The following is a 6,427-nucleotide window of genomic DNA, read 5'->3' on the forward strand; positions in this document are numbered from 1 at the left end:
TGCGGAAAGAGCTTTTCGATGTAGCTTCATTTTTATTCCCTGGTACATAAAGAGTTCATTAAGAATACTTAAGTGGATTCAACTATAATTTGTCTATCAAAATACAAATTAGATAAATCCAATTAAAATTAATTAATTAATTAGGTACTTGCTTTAGTTTATCCAATTAAAATTCAATGTATTGTTGTATTGAGCAATGCAATATAAAAAACATTATTTTCTTTAAAGATATTTAGATTCATCTATATCGCACATGGTTGAATTTAATTAAAGAATCTATGGTATCACATAATTGCAGTTACGAATCAATATCAATATATATATATAAAGGGCAAAACTTAGATACAGTTCTTTAGGTGCAGTACCTTAGGTTCCCTATTTAAAATTTTGACATCTGTCCAATTTAATAATCAAGCAAACCGCGTTAAAACTAAAGTTTCTTTTTCTTTTTTTCCTTCTTCCTTCATTTTCCTGTACACTTCTCTTCCAAACCCAGAACCTTCCTCTTCCACATGTATGACCCTTCTCTTCCAAACCCAAAACCCAAAAAAAGAAAAAAAGAAAAAAAAAAGAATATCTCATATCTAACCCTTCTCTTCCAAACCCAAAACCCAAAAAAAAGAAAAAAGAAAAAATCTCATATCTCTCTCTCTCTCTCTCTCTCTCTCTCTCTCTCTCTCTCTCACTCAGTGTGTGTATCTCTTTCCTTTTTTTTTTTTTTTTTTCTTCTGATCTATGGTTCTTTCTTCTTTTATGATCTATGATTCTTTCTTTCTCTCTCACTCTGTGTGTGTGTGTGTATGTGTATGTGTATTTGTTTCCTTTATTCTTTTATGATCTATGATTCTCTCTCTCTCTCTCTGTGGACAAATTAATGAAAGAGGCTGTGACGATAGCTTTGTTGATGTTAAGAGTGTGGAAGTTTCGGGTATAGCTGAAAAGGGTCCTTTTTTTGGTTTGAAACCTAGTAGATCTGTCTTTTATTTTTTGATCTTTCCTGTTTGGTTACTGAGAAAATGAGGGAGAAAAGTCCATTTTTTGGTTTGAAACCCAGTAGATTTGGCTTTTATTTTTTTATCTTTCCTGTTTGGTTACTAAGAAAATGAGGGAGAAGGGTCCCTTTTTTTTTGTTTGAAACCCAATAGATCTGGCTTTTATTTTTTGATTCTTCCTGTTTGGTTCTGCATTTTTTGGTTTGATTTTCTCTTACAATTGCAGTACAGGACAAAAAAAAAAAAAAAAAAAAAAAGGAAGAAGGGGAAAAACAAACAGTTTTAATGCTGTTTGTTTGGGGTTTGTCTAGGTTGTTAAATTGTACAGATGTCAAAATTTTAAGTAGGGAACCTAAGGAACTGTACCTAAGTTTGCACATATATAAAAAGCAAAGACCTCATGTTTGGAGAGTATGGGGTTATGCCATATGACGCATTCTTTGAAGTTTTCTTCATTTAATTTTCTACTTCAACAAAATTTGCACTTATATTAAAGTATTAGTTTATTGAATTAGCCAATAGAGTAAATACATATATTAATTATCTATTGTTGTGCATTAATTATTTATATTAAATGAATTTATATGATTATTTTTATAAACTTTACAAAGAAAATAATTTTTGGTTGGGATAATAATAATAAATTTAAAATATGACATTCTTATTTATGTTTAGTTGTTTTGACAACAATTGTCACAAAAGCTATAAAAAACCAAAATTAATCTTAATCCTTTAAATTTCCTAACTCCTTTGTGTGCGCGCGCGCGTATATGTTTGTGTGGAACTAACACTATAATATATATTCTATGTAATTAGAAAGATTACTAATATAGTAAATATATTTATTTTGTTATATTAATTTTTTTAAGCATAATGAAATTTTAATACCATTTTTCTAAGATTTATATGAGAAACGATGGATTTGAAATATGGCATTTTTACTCAAATTTTGTTGTTTTAGCAACAATTGAAACCATGTCCAACAAAAGGGAAAATTTTTTTTAGTAACACACAATCAAGAATGTAAAAAAAAAAAAAAAATGCAAGATATATGCATTTTTTTAGTAGGCATAAAACATGCCTATCTATATTAGCTACTATATCATGTAATTTTCAATTTGTAAACATATACATATACATACATATATATATATATAGTATGATCAAATCACTATACTACTCTTAGTGTATTCCTATTTTATCTATATATAAAATAACTAAAGCTTACAATTTTTTACAATGAAATTTATTGGAAACATCTTTTTTATACATCAATAGTTGGGAATGGGGATCTGAATCCTGAATGTTTCTATTAGAAATTGAGGTGCTAATTAGTTGAGTTACAAAATTTTTGGCAAAACTTATCGAAATATTAGAGAAAACTAATAATAAGTTGCACCACACATTGTGCGGTAACTCAACTAGTTTAATTAAAGGATCTAAGGCATCTCCAAATATATTCAATCATATGATTGCATTGATCAATAAACCATATAAATTTAAATGTCTTTACAAAAGATAATATAGCTTGTGTTGCATGTTCAATGCAATTATATGTTTGAAATAATTGAAAAACCTAACACATAAAAAACTCTATGTAACCATATTGGGGAGTCAAATGGGTGGGTTTGAGGTGAACATAATTTGGTTGGGCATACAAAACTCATTTACCCATTAAAACTCATTTAACTAATGGCTTCTAACCCAAACCCAACCTAACCCAATTATTATGAGTAAACTTCAACCCATCCCATTACCCAATTATCAAAATCACCAAAATGCCCATAAAGTAAAAATGACCAAAGTACTCTAAAATTTTAAAAAATGACCAAAATACCTGCAAAACTTGAAAATTATCAAAATACCCCTAAAACCCAAAAAATGACCAAAATATCCCCGAAACCTAAAAAATGACCAAAATACACCAAAACCTTAAAATTACCAAAATACCCCAAAAACTCAAAAGTGGCCAAAATAACCCCAAAACTTAAAAAATGACCAAAATACTCCTGAAACCTTAAAATTACCAAAATATCTCCAAAACCCAAAAAATAACCAAAATACCCCTGAAACCCACAAAATGACCAAAATACTCCCAAAACCTTAAAATTACCAAAATACCCTCAAAACCCCAAAAAATGACCAAAATACCCCTCAAAACCTTAAAATGACCAAAATATTCCCAAAACCTAAAAATTACCAAAATATCCCAAAAACCCAAAAAATTACCAAAATACCCCCGATACACAAAAAATGACCAAACAAGTTATAAATTTATAATGGAAGATTCACATTTCTCTTATTTTATTTATTTTGTTATATCTTTAATTGTTTAGGTAGATGGAGTAGGTATTTGGAAACTGAAAAAAGCAACTAGTCAACTTTAGTAAATTGAATGGTTGACAAGTGGCAATTAGTAGTGCAAGTGTATGGTGGTAGACAATAGGAACCTCCAGTATCCAATTGCAAGGCTCTGAGCAAGGACAACCATGGCCTACAGAAAAAATTGGAGCGTAATGCTTTAAATTTTGGACCAGAAGCTTAAAATATTTAATAGGTTTTTTTTTTTAGATGATTTAATAGGTTTATATACTTTAGTAACATATATTGTTTAATTATTAACATTAATATAAGGCATAAATGTTCTTTTCGTCCCTACATTTTGAGGTCATTTTTATTTTGGTCCTTACATTTCTATTTTACCACTTTTAGTCCCTAATCCAATTAAAGCTTGTTATTTTAGTCCTTTTCGTCAACCAACAGACGGAAATAGCTGACGTGGCTAATGGTACATTAAAATAATAATTAAAAAAATCTATTTTGGCAATAAAAAATGCCCCGTCATCATCTAATTTAATTTTAATTAAATAAAAAAATTATAAACAAAATTAAAAACAAAAAATTACAGATCTAATAACGTAAGAACTCGTTCTTCAATGTTCTTCTTAAATCAAAAAATAAACCCAACAACGACATCAAACCCAGAAACAAAGAGCAAACCCAGAATCAAAAAGCATGAACTTCAAAGAACATGAACATCAAACCCAACCACCACCGGACTACCACAACCCAACCACCATCATAATCAATCCCACCCAATCAACCCACAAAATAACAGAAAAATCAAACCTAGAAAACTAGAAAAATGAAACCCAGAAACCAGAAAATTAAAACCCAGAAAAATGAAACCCAGAAAACCAGAAAAATAAAACCCAGAAAATGCAGAAAAATGAAACCTAGAAAACCAAAAAAATAAAACCCAAAAAACCAAAAAAATGAAACCCAGAAAACCCAAAAACCTAGAAAAATAAAACCCAGAAAACACAGAAAAATGAAACCCAGAAACCAGAAAATTAAAACCCAGAAAAATGAAACCCAGAAAACCAGAAAAATGAAACCCAAAAAACCCAAAAACCCAAAAAAATAAGACCTAGAAAACTAGAAAAATGAAATCCAGAAACCCAGAAAACCCAGAAAAATAAAACCTAAAAACCAGAAAATTGAAACCCAGAAATCAAAAAAATAAAACCCAGAAAACCAATCAATCCCATCGTTGTTGGTGACGAAGGAGGGTGAAAAATAAAGCTGATTGAGTGGCAACACATGTGGAGGAGAGGCTAGTGATTTCTGGGTTTTGTTTGTGTGATCTATAGCCCGATGAGGTGGCGGCAAGGTGGAGGAGAGGCCAGTGGTTTGGTTGTTTAGCTGCGTATTCTAGAGAGAGGAAGAGAGGCTAGAGTGAGAGAGAATGATGAAGGGAGAAGAGGCGGTTGGATTTGAGAGGAAGAACTTCAAATTATTTTTTTAATTTATAGTTCTAAAGGAATAGCTATGTTAGAGGTGCTGGGTTTATTTCTTAGATTTGGGAAGAATATGAAGATCAAGTTCTTATCTTCTTATTAAAAAAATAATTTTAAGTTTTTTTTTTTATTTTTATTTTTTTGTTTCAATTATCTGACATGGCTTTGGAAACCCATGTGCCGTGGATGACAAGAGCCACGCTGGATTTTTATTAATATTTTAACCAGTCTGTTAGCCACGTCAGCTATTTTCGTCTGTTGACTAACGGAAAGGACTAAAATAAGACGCGTTAATTGGTTCAAGGACTAAAAGTGATAAAATAGAAATGTAGGGACTAAAATAGAAATGACTCCCAAAATGTAGGGAAAAAAGAGCATTTACACCTTAGTATAAACATAGTGGTCATCCATAAATTATTGATTATTTTATACCCCAAAAGCACGTACAAACTAAAATATTGGCTTAAAACCCTACAAATGCTAGGTCATTTTGTAGTTGTACTCTAATTATGTAATGTTTTATAAACCCGGTTTAAAACACTATTATTATTTTCGTGTGTGTTTTAATAAGTATTATTGTTTATTCAAAAAAAAAAAGGATGTTTATCTTCCATTGGTTGTGTGTGTCTAGTGTTCGCTATTTATAACCCCAATTTACAACTACAAATGTTAGACCCTTTTGTAGTTGTACTCTAGTTATATATGTATTATAAACACGGTTTAAAACACTATTATTATTTTTGTGTGTGTTCTAATAAGTATTACTGTTTACTAAAAATAAAAAATAAAATAAAATATTGGCTTCACCTTGTCTAAATTATTTTGAGAGAATTCTATGCAAAATTCAGACTGCCAACAAGGTCAGCACTAATCAGTTATCCATAATTATGTGCAGTCAACACCAACATATTTAAATTATTGGATAAATCCAATAACTAACAACCTTACATACAAATAGCAAATAGATATTGAAATTCTGCCGATGATAATTGTATTAGAATATATTCTTCGATATAAATAAATCAGAATTCTATTTAATGAGCACAAGATTTACATCTTATATTCTAGCACATATATTTTTCTCTGTTTCTTTTTTGGAAAAAACAAAATGTAATGAGATCAAAAATGAGATTGCACAAGAACAAGTAGATAATAGGCCAATCACATTGCAATAAGCAATATATCTGTTAGTCCACATGTCACAATGGAAGACTCCATTGGCATCAAACGTCCAGTGGATATGGTGGTTGATCATTATGAGTTACCATGCAAGAAGCTGGTGGTTTCAAGTGATGATAAAGAAAATTTCCCTGTTTTGGCGGAGACTGGTTTCCAGTCCCACCAGTCCCAATGAGTTGCATAGTCTGGAACTGCCGGGGGCTTGGGAACCAACGTGCAATTCAAGAGCTTGTGGATTTAGTGCAGGCAAAAGCTCCCTCTCTCGTGTTCTTAGTTGAAACATGGGTAGACGAAACAAGGCTAAACTATGTTCAGGATTGTATTCACTTTGATCATAAATTTTTTGTTGAAAGAATTAACAGGGGTGGGGGCTTAGTGCTCTTCTGGAAAAATGGAATTGAAGTGCATGTTAAGTCTTCTTCTCTGAATCACATTGATGCCACAATCAATAAAAAC

The sequence above is a fragment of the Quercus suber genome, unplaced genomic scaffold (assembly GCF_002906115.3).
Source record: "Quercus suber isolate HL8 unplaced genomic scaffold, Cork oak 2.0 scaffold_72, whole genome shotgun sequence".
Taxonomy (NCBI): domain Eukaryota; kingdom Viridiplantae; phylum Streptophyta; class Magnoliopsida; order Fagales; family Fagaceae; genus Quercus; species Quercus suber.